The 25,340-nt window shown below is 41.2% G+C and overlaps 1 long non-coding RNA gene across 1 annotated transcript in view; it reads right to left on the bottom strand.

The window, feature by feature from the left end:
* Positions 1-1,672: 1,672 nt before the first annotated feature.
* LOC138744100 (uncharacterized) overlaps positions 1,673-25,340 on the bottom strand; it is a 201,932-nt gene continuing 178,264 nt past the window's right edge. The window contains exon 6 of the long non-coding RNA XR_011345284.1: positions 1,673-1,798. This is a non-coding gene — a long non-coding RNA (uncharacterized lncRNA). The remainder of the gene's footprint in view (positions 1,799-25,340) is intronic.

The following is a 25,340-nucleotide window of genomic DNA, read 5'->3' as shown; positions in this document are numbered from 1 at the left end:
AACTGTGAGGCGCCAAGATGCACGGTTTGAGGCGAGATCAGCCCACTGGCGGTGGTCAATGTGGCAGGCACCAGGAGATTTCTTTAGGCAGTCCTTGTACCTCTTCTTCGGTGCACCTCTGACACGATGGCCAGTGGAGAGCTCGCCATATAACACGATCTTGGGAAGGCGATGGTGGAAGCGTTCTAGGAGCCGTAGGTGATGCCGGTAGAGGACCCATGATTCGGATCCGAACAGGAGTGTGGGTATGACAACGGCTCTGTATACCTTATCTTTGTGAGGTTTTTCAGTTGGTTGTTTTTCCAGACTCTTTTGTGTAGTCTTCCAAAGGCGCTATTTGCCTTGGCGAGTCTGTTGTCTATCTCATTGTCGATCCTCGCATCTGATGAAATGGTGCAGCCGAGATAGGTAAACTGGTTGACCGTTTTGAGTTTTGTGTGCCCGATGGAGGTACCGCACGGATGGCAGTCTCTTCAATCTGAGGCGCCTGCAAGCTCACACCAAGACACAAGAGCAACTTGTCCGTGAACTACTCTTTGCAGACGATGCCGCTTTAGTTGCCCATTCAGAGCCAGCTCTTCAGCGCTTGATGTCCTGCTTTGCGGAAACTGCCAAAGTGTTTGGCCTGGAAGTCAGCCTGAAGAAAACTGAGGTCCTCCATCAGCCAGCTCTCCACCATGACTACCAGCTACCCCACTCACCATTATAGAGTCAGGATAATGTGAACTATTTTGTAACCGCATAAGAATACACCCTTCTCACTCTGTGTGTGTGTGTGTGTGTGTGTGTGTGTGTGTGTGTGTGTGTGTGTGTGTGTGTGTGTGTGTGTGTGTGTGTGTGTGTGTGTGTGCGAGCAGTCTCCTGAGATGGTGGAAGACATCAGTAAATAAAATCTCTTCTGTTTTTTGAATCTTGCAACTCCAGGTTATTTAAGAAGCCTCTTAAGTAACTCCAGAGACATACCACCCACATCCCACCTGAAGCAATCCCTTACTAATCACAGAGCAGCACCAATAGCATAGGGCATACTTAAATTGGCATGTGAGTGGAAAGGAAAAGGTTAAAAGCCACTGGTATAGAGAGCTTTATAAAATTATGCGGGACATAGATATGTCTTTCCCCAGGACAGGGGAGTCCAGAACAAAAGTCATGGTTCTTAGGTGGGAAGGGAGAATTTTAAAGGAAATTTGAGGGGTAAGTTTTTCACATGAGACCAGGTAATGGAGGCAGATATAAATGCATGTTTAAGAGACTTCTGGGCAGGTACTTGGATGGGAAAGGCATAGGCCTAATGTGGACTAATGGGATAAATAACAAATTAATAAAGTGCTCTTCATTATTGATGTTAAAATGTTGAATTTAGCAAAACCCATGATGTAACAGATATGTTGTGAGCTCTGACGTATTGGTGAAGTAGCCCACCATTATTTCTTTTTGGAACTTACATCCACTGGATGACAGACCCAGATGGGAATCACTCTGTAAACAAAAGAAAATACATTTAATAATGACTTGTTTATAAAAATTGAAACCAACAGCTTGTGCAATTGATTAATTGAATATCTGTGGCACCACAAGAAATAAGCCAATCGTGCTGGTAAAGTACTTTTATTTATGCAGATTTAGTGCATCTCACTAACCACATCTTGATAAAGGAAGCATTCATTCTCAGCTGGATATCAGATCACTCAGTCAGGAACCATAACAACTTGGTGGGAAATTAATTCACTTCAGAGGCCAATCAGCAGGGCTCAGTGGGAAAATGGTCAGCAGAATCTTTTATGGATGTCCATAACTACTGAATTGGAACAAAGCACATGTACATAGCAAAGTTAAAGGCAATCATTTTCACTAATAGTTTTGAGTTAAAGCACTTGCGCTAGTTTTAATATTGAGCACAAATCTTTTAAGCTGTGAAACAATTTAGATTTTATTACATCCTTGTGTTCTTTTCCAGGCCAATTCAGCTAAGATTTCTGTTTTGAGTAACACTGATCGAAGAGAAGCATTCCATTTTCACTGCTATTCTACACAACCCTCCTACAAAATAGTGGACAAAGTTTATGAAGGCTTACTGCAAGAATGATTCAGCTGACATTTGTAACCGTGTAAGTAATACGTGAAGAGTTTCTAAATCCCGACTAAATCTTAAATTGTGTTAGCTTCCTTAATTTTTATCTGCTCACAGCACTGTGCAATATTGTTACACATGATTTACAGCAATAAGACAAGAACTGATAACATGGGCAAGAAGAATGGAAACCAAGCACTGAAAGCACTCCAACTTGGGGCAAATTCAGTTATTACATTTGATAAGATGGGCAGATAGCCTGTCAAGTATAGGAGTTAATTATTCCAAGCTGATTACAGATCATCAATCTGCTGTGCACTGTTGTTTAAAAGAGGTCATTCTGATGTTATGTGGAAAGAAAATACATTTATTCCAAAAAATCATTCAAGGGTATACTGAAATCATTTGAAAAGTCTGCCAGTTGGTGTTAACATGATGTATTTGTATGTTCAACCTGGTTAGTTCTTCGTGATTAATATTAGTTGATATGAGTATTCGAAATAAAACAGAAGCAAATGGAGGGAAAGGATAGTCACATTCAGACTATTACTTGCAGTCAGAGGTAACTTTTTACTCACAGAGCAAGAGATTAACTTAACTTTGAATGGTGTATAAAAACTCAGAACTGTATCATAGTCCTTCGCACAGTGACCCATGGAGGATCCAATTCAACATTAAAAATAAGGACAGAATCTTCATTTGATCAGGAATATCTTGCGCAAGACATCATTAGTTTCAATCACTGTCTATGACTCGTGGCCAGTGAGCTTCAAGTCAGCTACGGACTTCATTTGTCTCCACACGGAATGTATGAAGGTTTTACAAGAGCAATTGCAAGGTTGTTCATCTATCGATGTTAAGTGACATAGAGGAAGGAATCCATTGACTTTGATTTCAACTCTACTGCTCAGAAATTTTCATAATTTATTTGATTTTTAAATTAAATCCTCTTTAATTTAAAGGAAACATTTCCTCTAAATAAAGTTAATTTTTCCCTAGGGTTATAAATATAATAAAAGAATAAATCAAAGAATTAACCAAACCATTCTTTCTTTTTCAAACATTGTCAATGACCTACCCTAGTTGTATTTCAAACAAACTTTTGTGATTGTACGGATAGTTTTCTCACCAATGGGCTATTCCTTTCCTGGATGACTAAATCATTTTGTTCAACAAGTAATCCTCTGGAGACATGCAAGAGAGGCTGGAATCTAGAGAATCATTCAATCTGCTGGTTAGAGGGAGGAGATTAATGAAGACATAATCTCCAGCCATGGTATCCTTAGTTTTCTACTCATCACTCCTCTCTGAGCTATCTCCAGTCCCAGCTTGAAAAACACATCTTTCTCTACCTGGCCCCATATTTCCTCTTGTTTCTCTCTCCATCTGCCAATCAACTGCCTCCACTTCCCCACCTGTCCATCATCTTTCACATCCCATTCCCCCACTCCCAGTTCACTAACCCCTGACTGGACCATCTCAAATTCTCCCAAACCATCTTCATTAGACGATCCATCTCCTCTCTGCATTTTCAATCCTGATGGAGGGTTGCAACCCAAAAAGTTGACCACTCTTTTTCTCCCACCAAAGCTGGTTGACCAGTTGAATTCCCTCAGCAGATTATTTTTTGCATAAAATCCTTTGGGTTACTTTAACTGGAGGTTTCTCATTTTAATGATATCAAATCATCATTGTGGCCACATTAAAATAATAACATGATTTCAGCAGGGGAAAGACCAGAACCCAAATTAAAATTGTATAATTCAAGCTATACAAGGAAATCCACTATTATTTTCTAGTGCAGTGTCAGAGAACCTAACAGTCCACTTTGGGATATTATATTTGAACACTTAGCCTAGCTCTCCCAATTGCTACCACATTGCAGAATGTATTATTTTGTCAGCCAGCAAATACTATCTAAGACCAATTTACCCTGGCTTGCTGGATTATTTTGAAGGTGATAAGTGGGGGTGGGGGGAGGGGGAGGAAAAATTTAGAGTACTGTAAGCAGATCTAGTCACTGAGTTATATTAACCTAGAAAAGGTGCGGAAAGGATTCATGAGCACGGTACTGGGTCTAGTGGGCTTCAGCTATATGAAGCAGTTGGATCAGATGGGACACTTTCTTCTCTGGTGAGGATTAACCTTATAGAGGTCTATAAAGTCATGAGGGGCATAAAAATGGTACATGATTACAGTCGTTTTTCCTTGGTAGTGGAGTCCAAAAGAAGTTGGCATTGGTTTAAAGTGAGAGGGGAAAGAATTCAAGGGACTTGAGAGATAACTTTTTCACACAGAAGGTATGTGGTATACACTATCAGTTCCATACAATTACAATGTTAAAAAGCCTTTAGACAGGGAACTATATAAGAAATATTTAGAAGGATATGGGGCCAACACATGAAAAGGAAATATCTAGTCAGAATGGAAGAGTTGGGCCAAAGGTCCTGTTTCAACATTAATGACCTCATTGACTTTATGATTCCATTTCTAATGGCAATTAAGAGTCAACCATCTCTGAAATCTATTTTTCTGTTATTGAGAATAACTTCAGTTTAGGGTAAAGTTATGTGTTCGACATGTGTTTAACAAATATAATTCTGAATATATGGCTCTAAGGAAAATCCATCTTTCTTTATTTTCACTTTGGCATAGCTTGCTAAAGTCATCAAAATTCAGATTTCAGATTTATTGTCAGAGTACATACATGATATCACGTACAACACTGAAATTCTTTTTCTGCAGGCTTGGCAGAATTACCACTTATTGGTCTTAATATGGAATAAGTTAATAAAATTATGATAAAATATATATCTTAAGCTATAAGATTTTGAGGTTTAGTTGTCAGGTCACAGTTCACAAGTAAGCATCTCATTTGCCACCTAAGGGCTGTGCAAGGGTAGACTTTGCGTCTACAGTTGGCTTGGCAGAGACAATGGGGAGTGCTTGTGTGAGTTTCACAAATAGGTGTTAATGGACCAGCAGGTTTGAACAGTGTCCAGGCTCAAGAATGGAGAACTCTTTTACTTTTAAACTGGTGCCAGAGTTTTAAATGTCTGGTTGAAGTTTGTTGTCCTAAGACAGGCCACGGGGTTATGAAAACAGAGAGAAAACATCCATTGTTTGTCAGAGTATTCTGCAACAGAGTGTGTGAAGGTGCGAAGGTTACAAGTTGGCAGACCTGCTACAGGATCCCATTTCAAGATGGGTTTTGAGTTCTGAGTTCAGGCTATTCTAAATCTCTATAGTCAATTGCAGAGGTTGAGGCTGGTTATTGTATTTCTTCTGAAATTGGGGAAAAAGAAGAAATCCTTGTCGTAACTTGGAAGAAGAGGTAACCTTTTGGAAAAACCCAAGAGGGCCCAAGTTTCTTTGATAAGACAGTTCAGTTGCTGATTGAAGGTGATCAGTTTGTGGGTCCAAAGAACAAAGAAAATCTCTCTGAATCCAACAAAAACCTTCCTGAGCGGTAATAACTGAAGTTAAAGCACCAGAGCCTGTTGATTATAATAACTGTTCAATTCTGTACACGGTGAGGAAGATCGCCTGATCCCAGTGAACTTGCAGGAATGAGAACTGAATGATTGGACAGTGAAAAAGAACTTCCTTGAACACATAAACTTTACATACATGTGTGCTTAGAATTAGAAGGGGATTAAGTTAGGTTAATAGTAATAAGTATTGATCTTATTATATGCATTAAGAAAATAAACCCAGTTTTGTTTAAGTAGCCGTTGTGTTGATGAATTTCTGTTGTTGCTGCTTTTGAGTCCTTTCGGCTTGTAGCAGTATGCAAAAAAAATTGTACATGAGTAAAGAACTGTAAACAAATAACGAATGTATAGAAACTGACTGCAATACAGAGAGAATTTTTAAAAATCAATAAAATGCACAAGTAAGAGTCCTTAAATGAGTCCCTGATTGAGTTTGTTGTTGAGGCGTCTGATGGAGTGGGGGTAGCAACTGTTCCTGGACCTGGTGGTGTGAGTCTTGTGGCACCTAGACCTCTTTCCTGATGGCAGCAGTGAGAACAGAGCCTGTGCTGGGTGGTGTGGATCCTTGATGATTGCTGGTGCTCTCCAACGGCAGCCTTCCCTGTAGATGTTGTTCATAGTGGGGAGGGTTTTGCCGGTGATGTCCTGGGCTGCATCCATTACCTTTTCCAGGGCTTTACGCTCAGTGGTATTGGTGACCCCAGACCAGACCATGATGCAGACAGTCAGCACACTTTCCACCACACCTCTGTAGAAATTTGCCAGGGTTTCTGCTGCACAACAAACCTCCACAAACTCCTGAGGAAGTAGAGGCAATGATGTGCTTTCTTCACAATGCCCTTATTTTGATCGGTCCAGGAAAAATCTTCCAAGATAGTGACTCTGAAGGACTTAAACTGTTCTCACCCTCTCCACCTCTGATCCTTCAATGGACACTGGATTTTTTACCTCTGGCTTTCATGAAGTCAACAATCAGCTCCTTAGTTTTGGTGACATTGAGTGAAGGTTGTTGTTGGTGCACCATTCAGCCAAGTTTTGAATCTCCATCCTGTATGTTGACTCATCCCCAACCTTTATACAAGCCACTACTGTGGTATCGTCTGCAAATTTGTAGAGGGTGTTGTTGTACTGAGCAATGCAGCCATTGGTGTAAAGTGAGTAGAGCAGGGGACTAAGAATTTAGCCATATAGTGTTCTAGTGTTGTTGAAAATTGTGGAAAAAATGTTCTTGCCAATCTTCACTGTGGGGAAGTCCATAATCCAGTTACACAGTGGGGTGTTGAGTCCCAGGTCTTGAAGTTTGCTGATCAGTTTTGAGGGGATAATGATGTTAAATACCAAAATGTAGTCGATAAGGAGCATCCTGCTGTCTGCATCTGTACCGTCCTGGTGTTTCAAGGGTTTGTGTAGAGCCAGTGAGATGGCATCCAGTTGCTACGATAGGCGAACTGGAATGTACCTATGACACCACTCAGACAGGAGCTGATGTGCTTCAACACCAGACTTTCAAAACACTTCATCATTGTTGATGTAAGTGCTACTCGCCCATAGTCATTAAGGCAGGGTACTGCACTCTTCTTGGGCACTGGTATGATTGATGCCTGTTTGAAACAGGTGGGTACCATGACCTACTGGAATGAAATATTAAAGATATCCATGAATACATTGGTAAGTTGGTCAGCACAGATTCTTAATACTCGGCCAGGTACTCTGGGTATTGTCCCTGGATTCACTCTTTTGAAGACAGCACACATGTCATCCTCAGATACGGACAGGATAGAATCATCAGGGGGCTGGGGGTGCGGAGGGCTGGTTCTTCATTGTTACTGTCGTCATATCAGGTGGATAAGGCAATGAGTTCCTCTAGGAGCGAAGCTTTGCCATCTGCTACTTCACTAGATTTGCTTTTGTAGCAGGTTATGGCATTTAGGCCCTGCCACCGCTGTCGGGTGTCCCTTGTGGCTTTCTTTTTCATCTGGAAACTCCACTTCTGGGAGAGAGCTTTTCGCAAGTTATACTTGCTCCTTCTATGCTGATCTGGATCTCTGGACAAATGCTTGTGATCTGGCCCTCAGCAGGTTCCGGATTTCATTGTTCGTCCAGGGCTTCTGTTGCGGAAAATCCTAAATGATTTGGTGGGGACACATTCATCCACAGCTGTTTTGATAAAGGCTGTGACAGCCCTGCTGCAATTGTTCAGATCTTAGCTTAGTCCTTGAACACTGCCCAATCCGCTGACTTGAGGAAGTCCTGTAACCGTTCTTCAGCCTCCTGTTACCACTTTCTAGCTGTTGTGATCTCCAGAGCTTCTCTTTTTAGGCTCTGTCTATATGAAGGCAGAAGGAGCACAGCCAGGTGATCTGACTTGCCAAAATGCTGTCTCAGAAAATAACGGTAGGGCTTCCTTAACTTGGTGTAGCAGTGATCGAGTGTGCTGGGACTTCTGGTACAGCAGGATACATGCTGGTGGTAGTTGGGCAGGGTTTTCTTGATGCAGGCTTGATTAAAATTGCTAAGATTTTTAGTGCACCAGGCTGGGCCATCTCTTGTTTACTGACCACATTATGCAACTACGCAAGTGCCTGTCTGTCATCGTATCAGGAGGGATATAAACTCCGGTACGAATCACTGATGAGAACGCTCAGGGTAGATAAAAGGGTCAGAATTTAATAGCAATTTTCTCTAAGGCAGTAGAGCAGGAGATCAACCTAACCCCAAAGTCCATGCACCACCAGTATTAATGAGAAAGCACACACCGCCTCCTGTCCCTTTTCCAGATTTCAAGTTCCAATCTAGTCGAGGAATGGTGAAACCAGCTGGCTGGATAGCGGAGTCCAGTGTGTTCTCTCTTAGCCAGGTCTCGGTGCAGCAAGCAACTGAGATTTCTTACCTGCCTCTGATAAAGCAGCCTTGCCCTCAGATTATCAACTTTATTCTCCAGTGACTGGACTTTCACCAGTAATATGGGCGATAGGGGAGGTTTCAGACCCCTGGGTTTCACTTTTGTTTGGATCCTGGGCCTCGAACCATGTTTCCTACCTTGACCTTCAAATTCCTGCTTCAACTTATTGTGAGCTAGTGAAATGCACAGAAAGAAAAGAAAATCTCCCACATTTACGAGTGGATATGAAGGCCAAATTCTAATTCAGACAGCCTCAAGAAGTATTTGATTATGGTCATGTCTTCTTTTCAAACACCATTGGTGGTTTGTATTGCAGAGACATCGTAAATTTCTTGTAAAGCCTTGAAACAATCAACTGTTCAAGCTTGGTAACTTCTGAATTGGGATAAATTGTAAATGCGTCATGCCCTGTGCTTTTGTCAATACTCGACAAAACTCCCTGTGGCATTTGAAGAGAATTGGCAGAAGTACACGATATAATGTTTTTACAATTTGGATCAGCTCAGAAGTTATCAAGCTTGAATTGCAGATTGATTCAACATCTTACAAGAATCACGTGATACCTGTGCAAACTGTTTCCGGCTTAGTAGCTGAGAGCCAATGCAGCTTCAAGTCCCCCTTCCGATTCTCACTTTACAATCTCTCCTGCTTTATTTTCTAATAACTCATGGGGGGAATTAGTAGTTGTTTACTGATGGTATCAGGAAAGAATTATCTCTATTTCTCACTGCTTGCTTGTTTTTCACCATGTCAAGTGAACAATAAGAAAATAGCACACTCAGCAATAAGTTTATGCAGAAATAATTCAGAGGCTTTGTGATCTGTTTGTTCCCTCTCCAGTTACTCTATTTGTCTCAACTAACATTCCCAAACTATCTAGAGTTATGCCAGATGAGCAGGTATAGAAAATGCTTCTTTCAGATCAATGATCAGAAAAGAATAGATTTGATGGGTTTTTTAAAAGTATGAAAGAGAGCTTTAGGCAAAATAATACAACCGAGCAGCAAAAAATAAGACAAAAGGTGAGAAAATGAGTATCAGAGAACAATGATGCTGAGTGTATGTTCCTTTCTTTCTACCTCTTCCACAAAATCCTTTAATCTGTCATAGCTCACTTCACACTGTTCATCCTTCATCATGAGTTTGAATGAGTTAACAGACCACCTTCTAAGCATTAACCAAAAATGCAGGTGTTTTGGAGCATGTGGGAGCCCTGCTCCAGACTGATACACTTGCACCCCATTAAGCAGCAGTTTCCATGTCACCATGTCAGGTGTACAACAGGAGCTGAAAGGGTGCAAGAATGGAAAGGCTACCATTATATCCCTTCAAATTATATTATCTATACTCCCTGATTCTTGATTGTAATGATCTTTTGTGTATTTGATAGCAGAATACAGAGCTGAACAGCAACATTCCTCCTGTACATGCTGTATGAGGCCTTGCTGCTGACCAGGATTCATTTGTGTAATTGCCACATTTGATCCAGAGAGGATCCATTCTTCTTGAACAAAGACATCTTTGCAAATCCAGCAGCAGAGTGCCTTAACGCCTCGGATCTCTCTGCTGGGCCATGCATGATGTTCCCAGACTGTCTGGCATTCTTTGATGCTTCTCCTTTTAGATGTTGCTTCTTGACCAGAGGTCAAGGTGCAGTTGAAAAGTGCAAAGGGAGGTTGGGGATTCTTCTCTAGTGGTACCAGCTTTTCTCAGTGGTCTCTGACTCAATCATTTGTTCATGCAACCCCAACGGCATTGCTTTATCCATGCACTACAGTGAAAGTTTCTATTGTGGTTCATGGTGAGCACCAGTCCCATGGCAGAGAAAGATGTGGTGGATATGAAATATTTGAATAAGATTTATCATATGAATCCTGAAGATTATTGTTATCGTTGAAATTCAAAGCGCACGTGGCAGTTGGTTAATTGGGGTGTTTGGGTCATGGGCCGCAAGGACCTCTATTACTGTACTGTATGTCTAAATTTACATCATAACTTGCTTTCACCTTAAAGACCAGGGCAGTTAAGTGTGTTTTGAAATACATTGTAGAATTCCATCATTGGATCTCTGTGAGACCCCACCTCTGATGGGTCATGTACGTAACCACCAGAACCACCTCCCTCCTCTGCAGTTGTGAATTGTGAGATGGGTCAAGAGTTCCATTTCCCAGCCTCTTGTTTGTGTTCTGTGTTCTCTACCCTCGCAAGGACGGAAGGAGCAGATCAAATAGTGAGAGTAATAGCACGGATTGAATGGAGGCAAACAAAACAATTAAAAGAGGTGGCTTTGAGGCAGAGACGTGACATCGTATAAAGGAGAGGGCCAGGCAGATGGGTGCTCAAGGAAGAACATGGAAAGAAGAAGGAGTTCACCTGTTGAGTGAGATGACATGGGAAATCATACCACAGTCTCTGATAAGGAAGTTGAATCTACTGGATCCAAATACCTCCCTCTACAATTAGATTCTCGACTACTTGTTAGGGAGACTTTGGGCAGTCCAGATCAGTAACAGCACCTCTAAGACCATCACACTGAGCATGACCCCCCAACCAGGGGGGAACTCTGCTGTTCACTCTGCTGACCCATGACTGTGCAGCTAAACACAGCTCGAACCACATCATTAAGTTTGCTGACGACACGATCGTGGTGGGCCTTGTCCGTAAGAATGAGGAGCCAGCGAACAGAGATGAGGTGCAGTTGCTAACAGACTGGTGCAGAGCCAATAGCATATAAATGAATGTTAAAAAAACAAAAGAGATGTTTGTCGACTTCAGAAGGGCCCAGGGAGACCTTTCTCTGCTGACCATTGACGGATTGACCATTGAGGTCATCAAAAGTATCAAGTTCCTTGGAGTGCACTTGGCAGAGAATCTCACCTGGTCTCTTAACACCAGCTCTATAGCCAAGAAAGCACAGTACCCCCTCTATTTCCTCCAAAGGCTGAGGAAGTCCATCTCCCACCCTCCATCCTCATTACATTCTACAGAGGATGTATCGAGAGCATCCTGTACAACTACATCACCACCTGGTTTGGAAGCTGAACCTCCTCGGACTGCAAGACCCTGCAGAGGAAAGTGAAGTCAGCAGAAAAAACATTGGGGGCTCCCTTCCTTCCATGAACGACATCTACAACACTCGATGCAGGCGAAAGGCAATCAACATTGTGAAGGACTCGACACCCCCCCCTCACGTAAACTGTTCTCCCCTCTGGTAGGAGGCTTCTGTAGCACTCGGGCCCTTACGTCCAGATTGGGCAACAGTTTTCTCCCCCAGGCCATCAGTCTCCTGAATTCCCAGAACATACGTGCATAGAGTACCAGGGACTCTTAAATTTAATATTTAATATTTTATGTGTTTAACTTCTATTTTAACTTATATTTATGGAAATATGCTCCATGGTCCCGGAGAAACGCTATCATGTCTTTTCCGTGGGAGCAAGGGATGATCGATAAATAAAAGTGACAGCAGGGAGGAACGAAGGGCTGAAGGAAGACATCAAAATATATGTATCATGGGACTCATATTTCACGTAGGATTGAATCCAGAGACAGTGACCCTGCTACTCACTTCTGCGGAAATTTTCAGCCACCCCTCCTCTGTCTCTCTAATGGACTCTTTCCCCACTCCCCTTTAACCCTTCGTTGTCCTAACTCATCCCTCGCCCCACTCCTGAAGCCACACTGACTCATGGTAAAGTATTGGTAAGTCAGTTGTCAAATTTTTGGCTTCCTTCAATGGAATACTTGGCCAGACCCTAGAAACCTTCAAATGCCATTTATCGAATACATCTTTAAATCAGGTAATTATGTGGTCTATGCCATCAACCTGTCTGCTCAATGTACTTGGTCTAGAGACAAAATTAGTATGTGAATACAGAGGCTGCCTTAAAGAGGCTATAACAAATGCATTGCAGATCAGTTCCTCCTTGCCCATTACTTCTCTTTCCCTGACCCACTCAATTTCATCACAAACTCCCCAGGAGGTTAAAATTTCCTCCTCAGTATTGGCTTAAAGTATATAACACTGGAGTAAAATTCAAACAGGAAGTCACAGTGCAGGTTCTGATGAACACTTCAGCTTATTTCTCCCAATGAAGGTGTTACTCATTTTAATTTTCAATCATTCAAAACAATATCAGTTTATTATTGCACTTAATCCTTTGTGGACATTGAGAGCTGTTAGATGATGTCACACTTCAGTTATAAAATATTGTAGAATTTACATGGGTCATAACTAATATTAAATAAATAAATTATCCATAATGTTGACATTTTTATGAACTTTATTGAGATATTGCACCATGGGTTATGTAATCTTTTCCAAAATAAGTTCCAAACCATAACTTCACTGATTCTGCATCTCACTAGCAATGAGCTACCTAGATTTACAATACTTTGTTGATCTGTTGCAGTTCGCTGTGTTGTTATTAAGAATATTGGTGTTAAATATTTAAACACTTGAGCAGTGCTTATAAATACATAAATCCTTATTTATTTGGCAATGAAATAGCAGAAAAAGTATAACTTATCATTATTAGATTTAGACTACACATTGCAGGTAGCCTGAAATGACAACAATAAATAGAACAGAAGTATTCCTATATCAATCTTAGCACAAGGACAAATTGAAATAATGCTTTTAAATTGTGTGAGAGCTGACATCTTGAAAGCATTTTTTTTTTCAAACTTACTGAAAATAGAGTCACAAAACAATGCAATAAGCCATAATGTATTCAGAAGTTTAGATTTTTTTTGGACACACAGACCATTTATAATTTGATTTTGCACTACTCTCAATATGACATTGGAAAGAACACAATCCACAATATAAAAAGATGGCATCTGAGGAGAACGAACAAAGAGTTGAAGCTCCAGATCAATGATATTTAAATGCAATTTGTTTTGGAGGAGCAGAAAGAAAGGGAAAGAGAGGAGAGAGAGTAGTGGGAATGTGTTGTGATCGGGCAGAATGCAGGAGGGCCATCAAACAATGAGTCGAGAGCAGTGGTTTTTAAACTTATTCTTTCCACTCACACCACCTTAAGTAATCCCTATGACATAGGTGCTCTGTGATGAGTAAGGGATTGCTTAAGGTGGTATGTGGGTGGGAAGAAAAAGTTTGTAAACTACTGTTTGAATTGTCCCTCATTGACTCGTTATGTGCACGGTTTCACAACTCCAAAGGAAATGGGCCAATGACAACTTTTCTCAAGCAAAATATTTCAGTAACAATTGGGTCTCAACCTTCCCTTCCCACTCACATCCCACCTTAAGTCGTGTCTATTCCTCGTCGTCGAGGATGATGACCTTCGTTCCGTTGATCCACAGAGTGAAGACACCTGTGCATGTATTTGTTTAATGTGTACTTGATGTTTCACTCCAAGAAGCATACGGTACTTTACAAATCAATCAACTAATTCCAATGGCCTGAAAACCACGATGATTGAAGATGATGGATTTGTTGCAGCCTTCGTCTGCTTTCACAGCCATTGAGTTCAGGGTCACTTCTTGGGTTGAGGACTTGGTTGGATTGTTGTTTGTCAAGGACCTCCCCCTCGACTTTACTGCCATGGGAGATCCTACCAAGTGCATTGCTCCAGATGGTATTGCTCTTGGGATCTCAGGGCCACACAAGCTTCTCCAACATGACAAGGTGACAATCCACAGAAAAGACTACCTTAAGTTATCCCTTACTAATCACAGAGCACCTATGGCATAGGGATTACTTAAGTTGGAATGTGAATGGAAAGAAAAAGTTTGAAAACCACTGGCCTTGAGAAACAATCTAGAAATATTAAGATGGGGGTCCTTTATTAATGTTGGCTGCCTTCTTGAGGCTGTGACTCACATAGATGTATTTAATGGATAAAATGTTGTACCCTTTGATAGAGCTGGCTGTTTTCTACCTTTTGCAGCCTTTTGCGTTCCTGTGCACTTGTAAAATTTGATAAAGTATCTGATGAAATGCCAAATCTCCTCAAACTTCTTGGAAAGTAGATGCATTGATGACCCTTGTTCATGGTTTCCTCAAAGTGCCGTCTCCAGTGGTAGTTTTATGATATATGGACTCCCAAACTTGAAGATACTAACCCTCTCTACCTCCATCTGATCAATATGGACAGATGAGTGGTCACTCAAATGACGTTAAAATGGGATGTTAGGATTGTATTCACTCGAGTTCAGAAGAATGAGAGGAGATCTTATAGAAACATATAGGATTATGAAGGGTATGGATAGGATAGATGTAGGAAGGCTTTTTGAGCTGACCGGGGAAACTAAAACAAGAGGACACAATCTCAAGATTCGGGCGAGTAGAGTTAGGACAGAGATGAGGAAAAATAGTTTTTCCCAGAGAGTAGAGAATGTTTGGAATTCTCTAACCAGGGAAGTGGTTGAGGCTGCCTCATTAAACATATTTAAAATTCGGTTAGATAAATTTTTACATGATAGAGGAATTAGGGGATATGGGGAGAAGGCAGGTAGGTGGAGTTAGGTCATAAATTGAATGGTGGAGCAGGCTTGATGGGCCATTTTTGACCTACTCCTGTCCCTACTTCCTATGTTCCTATGTGAATTCACCAAAATTATTATTAAAAAGTTGAATGGTGTCTCAACAGCAACCTTGCACTTAACAATAGCAAAATGAAAAAGATGATTATGGACTTCAGGAGAAAATCAGGAGAACATGAACCAATTCTCATTGAGGGGTCAACATGGGAGAGAATCAAGAACTTCAAGTTCCTAGGTATCAACATCTCTGAGGATCTGTCCGAGAGCCTCCGTGTTGATACAATCACAAAGAAGGTTTGCCAGCAGCTATACGCTGTGAGGTGTCTGAGGAGATTCAGTACGTCACTGAAGACTTTTGATAACTTCTAAAGGAGTATCGTGGAGAGCTGGTTGCATCACTGCCTGTTATAGACAAGTCAAGGAAAAACTCTAGAGGGTTGTTAACTCAGCCTGCAACATCATGGACTCCAATCTTCATTCCATCAAGGACATCTACAAGATGCAGTGTCTTCAGAAAGCAGCCCCTATCCTCAAGGATCCCACCACCCAAGGCCATGATCTCTTCCCTCTGCCACCATCAGGAAAAAGGTAAAAGGTCCAGGAGCCTGAAGACGAGCACAAGGACAGCTTCTTCCCCTCGCCCATCAGATTCCTGAATAATCAATGAACCAAAGACACTCCCTTACTTTTTCTTGCACTATTTTTATTTATTTTATATAAATGTTTGCACTCTGATGCTGCCGCCAAGTAATGAAATTTCGTGACATGCTCATGGCAATAAAATCGGTTTCTGATTCTCATGTAATCATATCAGGTCTCCAAGTGTCTGAATGGTTCAGTGTGTCACATAACAAAAGATCCAACAAATTCACAGTGAACAGGGCATGAAGGTAGAAGCAATGAACTATTTCTAATGAGCCCATCGAGATTAATCTGGAGCTGTATGGCACCATTATTTTAATTATTTTATTTTATTTTTATTGTAATGACATAAGATGGTGATAATATGAATGTTTGCACAGTGATGCCGCTGCAAGACACCGAATTTCATGACTTGTTCATGGCAATAATTCCTGATTCTGATACTTTCCACGATGAGGTGCTCAAAACAGCTGCAGCCGCGCAACCTGATCCTCTCACTGCTGCAACTGGGTGTTTCAGGGAAAATTAGAAAGGCACTCAGCTTTCAGATTTTTATCCAAGATTTGACCGATCAAATGCTCCCAGGAATTAAAACGATTTTATCAAAATAAACACTTTCTCTATTTCTTGATTTCTTCAGCAAACACAATTCAGTTTTTCAGTCCAATTAATGAGCACACTGATCTCTGGGTTTTCTTTTCTCGTCCGCCTATCATCATGAGTTTAGCAGTTAGACAAACACTGAAAATGTGGGGAGAGCATTTCAGCAAAAATAACCATCCTCACAAATTTATTTGGCAGTTTATTCTGTACTTGATTTCTTTTATTAACTCAGCTTTAATACAGGCCTTAGAGTTATTACACCATGTATTGTATCACTTCATGGGTAATATAATCATTGCACAGAAAATTAAACCCAAATACTAATCAAAATCCATGTACCTCTTATAACAAAACCTTTTTATTGCAATCAGTATTAATAACCCTCTTCATTTTTTAAGCTGCACATTATTTGCAATTGCAAGACATTGTTTAGCAGGCAAATAAATAATCTACATTGATTCAGAGATGCTTGAAATGGGTGCAAATCTCAAGGGTAAAGCTTTGCAAAAAGAGCTTCTTGCTGCTTTTGTCAAAGAATTTCAGGGCTATGGTTCTCATTTTGCCTCCATTTGTTTGCACCAAGAAAAGTATGAATTGAACGTTTTTAATTTTGTATAAAATGGCCCCTTCCCCATTTTGCAATTCACATTTTTGGAAAACCTTTTTGAGCTTATTTATTATGACGCTAATAGGTTTTGATAATTAACATCATGCCTGCAGCAGAAATTCACAGAAAATATAAGGGCAGGAGTTATAAATGAATTACCCTCTTTGTTGCTGTTCTCTGAATTCCTCTGGCACCTGAAACTTTGATTTTTAACTGTTAAAGGTTTCTCTTCATTCTTCCAAACAAAAGCTCCATGGAAATCAACTAAACTTTAGCAGAAATACAAATACAATCTCAGAGACTCATCTGATAAAGAATGGCATTCTTCATACATTAGGATGCATTTATTGCAAAATCAGTAATATACAGTAAAATTCCTGCTATGCGGAATTCAAGCAACTGGCAAAAAAAAACTGCTAGAAGTAAATAGGTAAAAAATATGGAAGTTTCAAATTGGTGTGCCTCGCTGTTAGTTCACCAATCACGCAACATGCAATCTCAAGCAACCGGAAAATTCACTTCTCCAGCCTCTACCAATCCCCATCGGGGCCAGATCCCAGAGGTTTCACTGTAAATGAAACCCATCCTTCAGTGTAGAGATGAACATATGATCACATATTGCTCATTCTGTTCCTTTAGCAACTCACCTGACAAACAACACATGAAGGTAGGGATCATTATAAGATTGCAAGTTCAAAAAATCTATCTAATTCCTTTGACCAGACGGAATCTGAAGTATTATCTGTGAATTTAGTCTCTCGTAAAATACACGAATCCAATGCTTTTTCTTTTCCATTTTATAAACCAATTTTCTCTTTAATAATCGTGAAGATTAAATTCTGTCAATTGGCATCATTTCAGTTGATATCCAATTTTGCAAAATTACTTTTGTTGTAATAATCACAAGAGTTGGAATGACTTCACAGTTTAGGAATCAGCATGCCTTATTTCAAAGGAGTAAGGTACCTGAGATCAAAACAAAATATATAATTGTTCCCTAGATGTGTGTTGAATCACTTGTGTCACTTCTCTTCATCGGATGCCAATCTTATCAGCCATCTACAAAGCATTGGATAAAAGAGCTTTAATCTTTGGTTAAAGAAAAGTCGCTTCAAAAATGTTTTGTGTCAGAAATATATAGAAACTTAATTCAAAAGTTCTTGAATAAAAGACACAGTTATTTCAACATGTGCTTAACTCATTTGCTGGAATTTGCCCTTCAGTGATTATTGTTACTGTATCCACTCAACACTAAACATACTGTTCATTGGCTGACACTTCACCTGGGGGAGTCTGGGGACTGTGAATGCATGGTATTAATTAAAGCTGGTTCGCGCTGCTTAAATGCAGTTAAAACACTGACTGGGAAGGAGCATTCTGTGTGGAGTAGGCGATGACACATATTGTCCAACAGAAACTGAGCTGAGAAACTAGAAAGAACAATAAACACAAGACAGGAGCGGGCAATGAATTGGAGAGCTAGAGACAAAAGCTCGGAAAGAAGAATATTCTCAATGTGCAAGAGGTAAAAGATACACAAAGGCAGTAGTGGTCGGGTCACTGTAAGTGTTAGTACAATGCTATTGCAAAGCCAGCAACCCAGGTTCGAAACCAGAGTTTTCTGTAAGGAGAAACACCGAAATGCTGGAGAGATTCAGCAGGTCTTTCAGCATCGATAGGAGGGAAAGATGTACTACTGATGCTTCAGGCCTGAGCCCTTCCTCAAGGTATGAGCAAAAAGCAGACAGGCCAGTTGGAGGAACCTAGATGGAATAGGTTTAAAAAGATGGTGAGAAGGGAAGAATGGGAGGGGAGGAGAACACTGGAAGGGAAGAATGGGAGGGGAGGAGAACAGACTAACAGAGCAAAGGAGTTAATGGGATACAATAAGAGGACAGGAGAAAGGAAAGGTGAGAATTGGTTGGGGAAGGGGGTAGTTTTTGACAATGAAAGGAGAGAGAGAGAGACACACACACACACACACACACACACACACAGAGAGATGGAACTAGAGGAAAGGAAACAGAGGGAAAGATGGGGAGGGGAGTCATTATCGGAAACCAGAAAAGCCAATGTTAATGCCATCCGGTTGGGGGGGGGGGGGGGTGACCAGACGGAATAGGAGGTGCGGTTCCTCCAATTTGCAGGTTAAATGCACTGCCAGGCTGAGATCACCTGCAAACGAGAGGAACCACACCTCCTATTCCATCTAGGTTCCTCCAACTTGATGGCATTAACATCAACTTCTCTGGGTTCCATTAGCACCCCTTCTCCACCTATCCCTATTTCTCCTTTCCTCTAGCTCTCTCTCTCTCTCTTTTCTTTTCTTCTCTCTCCCTTCCCCCAGATCTGCATTCATAGAGCCGACCCTTCTCACCTTTCCTCCTTCCTGTGCTCTTATCATATCCTATTACACACCTTTTGTCTGCTGGCCTGGACTCCTCCCTGCCCCTGTCTTCCCTTTTCACCAGCTTTTTAATATCGACCCCTTGCCTGTTATTTGCTCACAGCTTGAGGAAGGGCTCAGGCTCTAAACGTCTGTTATGCGTCTTTACTTCCGATGGATTCTGCGAGACCTGCTGAGTTCCTCCAGCATTTCTGTGTTTTTACTACAATCACAGTGTCTGCAGACCATCGTGTATTACTCCTGTCTATAAGGAGTTTGCACATTCTCCCCGTGTCAGTGGGGGTTTCCTTTGGGTGCTCCTGTTTCCTCCGACATTCCAAAGACATATAAGGTTAGTAGATTAATTGGCCACAGGGGTGTTTTTGAGCAGCACAGATTAATTGGCTGGAAGGGCCTGTTATTGTGCTGTATCTCTAAATGTAAAAACATATAAAAATTAAACGTTAGCTAATTAAATTTTAAACATTACAATGGCTGTGAAGGTCAATGCCAGGGGTTAAGCCCCACAAACCTGGACAGGGTGTTGTAATAATCACACCAGCAGTCACAGTCAGGAATTGATGTTTAATTACTGGATTCCTTTACCTGCGCAACTTGTCTATGGTACTGCCAAATTTATCATGCCAACCTTACCCAACATCTGTCACAGCCATAAATACTGTGCTGTGCTGTAGCCTTGTACCCTCCTCTGAGAACAGATTCCCACAGTTTGCACATTTTGGCAAGGGAAGCATTTTTGTTTGCCCATTCCAAATTGCCTCTACACAGAACATCTTGGCTAGGCTAGAGTCTCTCATGTAACTGAGGGCCTGGAGTCATATACATTGGTAAGCTAGGAAGAGGCACACCAATTAAATCAGTGCTAAGAAACGTTGATGGTGTGGAGGGAATTTTTCATGAAATTCTGGCCTCTCTGCTGTTGCACACTGATGGGTCAGGCCCCCCCCCCCACCCTCTTGGAGCTCTCCCACCATTGAGCTGCCATGGTTGGATGTGTAGAAGATGCCTGTGAAGATTGGTACTGGGTAGGCCTGGATGAGCAGTGCAAGCATCACTGGAATAGGCAGTACCCACTCTAGGTAGAACGGTCTGGCCAGATCTTTCTTCATCTCTCGGCATTTCCTGTTGGATACACTGGGAACAGCAGTCTCCTTCTCTTTCTGTCTGGCCTACAGATTTCTCCAAGGGAAGAATCTCAATAGTGTTCACCAGCCAAACTGCACCATCTATTGTATCCAACAGGAGATGAAGAGAGAGTTCATTATATCTGAGTCATCTGTCAACTCACAGAGCAGGTGCTGCCAATCCCCAGTGATGGATTACACTCAGCAGAGTGCAACCCAAGTCTCAAATCCCAATGAGTGACCCACTCCCCTTGCCTCAGCCCACCCCTCTCTAGTTCTCACAGGTAGTGCCCCACCAAGAGCCATAGGTGACTTGATACTACAGGAGAACCAGCAGAGGGCAGGTGATATGCCAGATTCCCAGCAAAGCAGATCTCTCTCTTAAAATACAAGGGGGTACGTAGAGTAACGGTGAGTTTTCAGACCAGAGGACCAGGAGCACTCCTCATGAAACAGGAGGCCGAAGAGTGCAGCTTAGCAAAATAGGCCAGGCCAGGTAAGGGTGGACAAATGTGCTTTACTGAAAAGCATGAGTGAACTGACAAATTGTTACAACAATGAGATAATTTTTGTGGTTATCGTAATTAATAACCAGCTTCAGATTATTAATATTCCATGGATGCTATGATGGAATAAAGGTTGCTGAATGGTTAGCACAGGCTTCTGGATTACAGCTCTGGTAACTTAACCATTCGGTTACCATCGTACCCACCAACAGCAGTTCAGCCATGCAAATTACAACATTCACTGATACATAATCCAACTTAGAGGTCACACAATTAGAGGCAGGTAATCAGGGAGGGAGCAAGCACAATTATGAGTTGAAGTGGCTTTCAACCAGTGCCCAAGAATATTGTTGGAGGTCAACAAAGTCCTCGTTTGACTCCCATGCAGATTGAGGATTTAATCTCAGACGAGGACTGTGATAGGATGAACAGTGGAAGACGGTTGATTGGTGTTCACAGTGAAGTTCTTAATGAGGTCTGCGCTGCCACCCTGCCAGTACCATCTGAAGTTCCTCGCCTACACTCCGGGCCAAACCAGTTTCAGACACGTTGAAGTCGTACAGTCTGACCCCGAACCTTCAGGTTAAAATCAGATTGATTCATCCCGCAAACCTATTTTCAGCCTCCTTCACAGGAAGTCACAAATCTTTCATCCACCATCCTGCAGCTTCTATGAAATTACCAAGACAGACGAATGTGGAAATTGAGCACTGAGAAATCCACAAAGATGACTTGGTGACTTTTGTACACAATGAAGTATGAGTTGATTTATAAATTTTATTTGGATTATTTACTTTATGGTTTTTTTTATTGTTCTGAGGTGAATTGTGCAGTGCACCATGATGTTCAATGACAGAGGAAAATTAAGACGTGAGACAATTGGCAAATGGTGCATTGTAGGTACTAGAATTATAGAAGAAAGAGCCATTGTGATTAAGGTGCTGGAGTAGTAACAGGAGACCTCAAGGGAGCGGAATGCCCCAGAATCTGTGAATTCAAACCACAGCATGTATCAAGCAGCTCAGGTCATTATGCAAATATATTTCTCTGCCATTGACCTGTCTATACATCCCACTGTATTGGGACATATGAAAAGGCCCATCCCACCTGGTTATACCTTCTTCCATCTCCCCCCTCTCCCCTTCTATTGGGCAGCAGAGACATGTGCTTGAAAAGACAAACGTCCAGATTCATGGACGAATTTCCTTCCTGCTATTAAGGGACTTTCAAATAGATCACATACTGGCAAACATTTGCACTCATTTTAGCTGCAGTTCCTTAATTGTTGTTTTGCTTATTTGTTGCATTAGCTGCTATATCAATTGACTTGACTGGATAACACTCAAAACAAAGCTTTTTAAAAATTCAATCTTCATGCATGTGACAATAAACAAATCAATTTGATCAATTAAAAATTTTTGGCTATGAAAGATGTTGGATTGTCGTAAAAATTAATCTGCTTCACTTAATGTCTATCAACTGACCTGGCCTAAGTGTGTCTTCCGATCCATCAGACTGGGAGACCTGAAGCTACTTTTTATAGGGGAAGTTTGGAATGGGTAATAGATTTTGGCCTAGCCCTCAATCCTATGTTTAAACAAATAAATTAGTTGTACTCAGATGAATTTCCTTTGTCGGTGTCCTGGACAATGATGAACTGTCTTCCATTTCTCTTCTGTCAACCTGTTCCTCCACTCACCCTGCAGCTGGTGACAATCGTCAGGCTGGGCAGCATAAGTAGACTTACAAGCATCTTGTGATCTACTTCCCTCACCCCTTCAAGGCAACCTGGGCAGTGAACTGATCCAATCATCTACTCATTCAGATTTATGTGGCTGCATTGTTGTGTCTGTATAAAGATGTCAATAACCACATTACAACCACATATTGCACTTGGTCAATTTGACCTGGGCAATTGGAGAATGAAGACTTTATGATTCAAGGCACGATACTAGAAGATGAGTTGTATGATTCATTGGCTATGGTCCCACTTCAGTAGAAAGTTGAGGGAGTGGAATCTCCTTTTTGTTTCATTATAGAGCAGAGCTGACTGCAAAGAAATGTGTTAACGGCATCCTGTACCACATTTATTTCTCCAACCCAATGAAGTCATAAGCTTGCTCCACCACTTGAACTCTGAGGTTAGAGTAAAAACTAAGCTTTCTTTGAATAGAAATCATCATTAACCTACCTCTGCAACAATGGTTGGTAAAGTGTAATGAAGTGCATAATTCAGCTCCATCTTGACTTGGAGGGAGGTTCAAGTCTTAATTGGCATTGGCAATATAGACCATGCCCTGCTCTGGAGTTATGGTAAAACTGCATTAGACATACAGCATGGCAACAGATCCTTTTGGCCCATGAGACCGTGACGCCCAAATAAATCCAACTGACCTATAACCCCAGTAAATGTTTTGAATGGTGTGAGGAAACCAGAGCATCCAGAGGAACATCACACAGACACAGGGATAACAAACAAACTCATAATGGACAGAGCTGGATTTGATCCCGGGTTCTTGGTGCTGTAACAACGTTGCGCTGACCGCTATGATAAATAACCATTTTTTATTAAGAGTGGAACAGGTCACAGATTTCACTTATGGAAAATTAATTAAAGAACAGATGCCTAAGACACATCTCGCTGAGATTCAGCGATTTTCCCGGATGAGAATTTTTTTTGGCCTTTCCTTCACTTTCCTCTCTTCACAACTTGCCTATTTCTGTTAGTCTCTGCTCATTATCTCAGATACACCGCTGTTCACCCACATTTCTGAATACATGACCTGGCTACACATTTAAAATCCGGACCAGCTTCAAGACTTCCCATGCATTTACAAAGCTGAAATAAGTGTAGAAATCACTAAAGACTTGGAGAATTTAGCATCAGCAAGAAGAAATTAATGAACTGTAATGATAGCGTGCTAGTGATAATCCTGGCCTCTAGAGGGAGTCAGCGAAGAGTTGTTGCAGCTAGGAGTAGAGTCAAAATGGATGCCTCCACAAGGTTGAGAGTGCTTTAGCTAATAAAATATAATTATTATAAACGAACCCAAGTTTCTTTATTACAATAAAAGAAAAATCACATAGTACCAGGACTGGAAGATACACCAGGAATGAAAGAAATACCAGAAGTTTGCAGAGTGAGAATCAGTCGCTAGCAGCAGAAACCATGGAGAGTGTGAAATGATGTGATACTGTAAATTGGACTGGAAATGTGGACTATGAGTGAAGGTTGTTCAAACAATGATTTATGCTGTACCTACAAGACTTTGGACTCAATAGCAAACCTGATGCACAGAAGATTACACTGCTACTTACCATGGCAGGACTTCAAGCATCAAAGGTTTTCCACACATTTGTTTTTACCAAAACTGACCAGGATAAGTTCAACAAGGTTATTGATAGGTTTAATGAATACTGTTCTCCAAAGGAAAATGAAACATTTGAGCGGTGCATGTTTCACAGCTGCAGGGAGAGAGCATAATACTTTTATAATGAACTTGAAATTAAAAGCAAGAACATGCAATGATCTGTCATCAAATTGTGTTTGGGATTATTGATAAGAAAGTGAGAGAGAGAGGTTGCTGTGAGAGACAGAGCATATCTTAGCTGGAGCCGTGAAGATGTGCCACGCCAGTGAATTAGCTCTGAAAAAGTTCGGTGACAGTGCAAAAGCCAGTGAAAACAAAGGCAAAGCTGTAACCACTGTGTGTGCCCATGCACATAAACAAAAAATGAGCTTTAGGAAACAACAAAAAGGTGGGGAGACATTATACTGTAAACAATCTGGCACTCAACAAACACAAAACAATGCCCAGCCTATGGAAAATTCTGCAATAAGTGAAAAGGCCAGAATCACTATGCAAAGTAATGTTTTTTTTCCAAATGGAAACAAAACAGAAGTGAAAGCATGCATACTATACACACTAGAGAAGAAAATGCTTTCAGCAATGCACTCTTTGTTGACACTAAACAACCAAGCGTGGACAAAGTTGAACAGAATATGTATGTGTTGAGCAGCATTTGTATCTACCATTGCATACAAATGGAACAAATATTCCTTTCAAGCTAGACATAGGGTAAAAGTCAATTTGATCTATGAGCACGACATCAGGGCAATGAAGATAAAGCCATACATCCATGCAAATTCTGTACAGCTCAAAGTCTACAATGGACAGAGCATTGACACAAAATGTACATGTAAACTCAAGGTGAAAGTTAAAGACAAAGAGCACCACCTCAGGTTTGCAGTAGTCCCAGATGGACATGAATCACTGCTTAGAGGCAACACATGTGTAAACTTAAGCCTGGCCAAGAGGGTGTATCACATTAATAGGAACAATGCATGGAACAGCATAAAGAAAATAAAGGATCAATTTAAAAACATCTTCAAGAGGTTTGGAATTCTACCATTCACATATAAGATGCAGTTGAAGGAGGATGCACAGCCAGTAGTGCATGCCCTAAGGCAGGT

Source organism: Narcine bancroftii, chromosome 10 (assembly GCF_036971445.1).
Source record: "Narcine bancroftii isolate sNarBan1 chromosome 10, sNarBan1.hap1, whole genome shotgun sequence".
In the NCBI taxonomy this organism is placed as follows: Eukaryota; Metazoa; Chordata; class Chondrichthyes; order Torpediniformes; family Narcinidae; genus Narcine; species Narcine bancroftii.
This window is presented reverse-complemented; position numbering and strand designations above follow the sequence as displayed.